The sequence below is a fragment of the Vollenhovia emeryi genome, unplaced genomic scaffold, assembly GCF_000949405.1.
Source record: "Vollenhovia emeryi isolate VEMERY1.0 unplaced genomic scaffold, V.emery_V1.0 DF951187.1, whole genome shotgun sequence".
Lineage (NCBI taxonomy): Eukaryota > Metazoa > Arthropoda > Insecta > Hymenoptera > Formicidae > Vollenhovia > Vollenhovia emeryi.
The window spans coordinates 1-1,121 of record NW_011955179.1 but is presented as its reverse complement, the minus strand read 5'-3'; the positions used below and the strand labels follow the sequence as shown (position 1 = coordinate 1,121).

The 1,121-nt window shown below is 30.8% G+C and overlaps 1 pseudogene; it reads left to right on the top strand.

Annotated features, from left to right (window-relative positions):
• The first annotated feature begins 245 nt into the window (after window positions 1-245).
• On the top strand, window positions 246-939 carry LOC105562576 (annotated as a pseudogene).
• Window positions 940-1,121: the final 182 nt, after the last annotated feature.

Genomic DNA, 1,121 nt, shown 5'->3' with positions numbered 1-1,121 from the left:
AATTTCAATTTTATCAAACTAAATATTAATTCAAGTCGAAAACATGTTAGATAAATTACAAAATAAACTCATAAAAAATTAAAGAATTTAAAAAATAAAATAGTTAATGAATTATTACAATTCTCATTTTTATCTATACCTATATTGTATAATATAATTTACATGCTAAACATAATTGCATTAAAACATCTTGTTGTAATCACACTCAAAATTATAATATAACTTTCAAATATTATTATGTTTAGAGGAATATCAAACGTTTGCGTGCCTGACAAATATCTAAGTTGGGAAGTACCCGATAAGTGGACACTGGAAGACGCAGCAACAGTTCCGTGTGTGTATAGCACATGTTATTACGCTTTATATATGCACGGTAAAATAAAAAGGAGAGACAAAGTGTTGATCCATTCGGGTTCTGGAGGTGTTGGACAAGCTGCGATCTATCTTGCCCTTTATGAAGGTTGCGAAGTGTTTACAACAGTTGGAACAGAAGAAAAAAGGCAGTTTATAAGAGAAACGTTTCCCTCTATTCCGGAAGAAAATATTGGAAACTCTCGCGATACAAGCTTCGAACAAATGATTATGCAGCGTACAAAAGGTCGTGGAGTAGATATCGTATTGAATTCTTTAGCCGAAGAGAAATTGCAAGCATCCGTTCGCTGTCTCGCAAATGGTGGCCGTTTTTTGGAAATTGGAAAATACGATATGGTTTCTAATAATCCCTTGGATACATCAGTTTTCTATAAAGGGATCAATTTTCATTCTATTTTATTAGACAACTTCTTGTTTAAATGTCCGAAAACAATGATAAGACTGCAGGAAGCAATCACAGACTATTTAGAAAAGGGCATTATTAAACCGCTAAGTAGAAAGATCTTTAAAAGGAATGAAGTAGAAGCTGCATTTAGATATATGGCCAGTGGAAAACATATTGGCAAGGTAAAATAATTTTGTAATATACAGGTATAATTCAAATGAAATTATTAAGTCAGATGGAAACATGCCTTTTTTAATATTATAGAAATAGTAACAAATGTTTAGTCATTGATAAATTAAATTGAATTACATAATGTCTTACATTTATGTTAACGTGTATACTACTTTGTTAAACATCTTTTAGT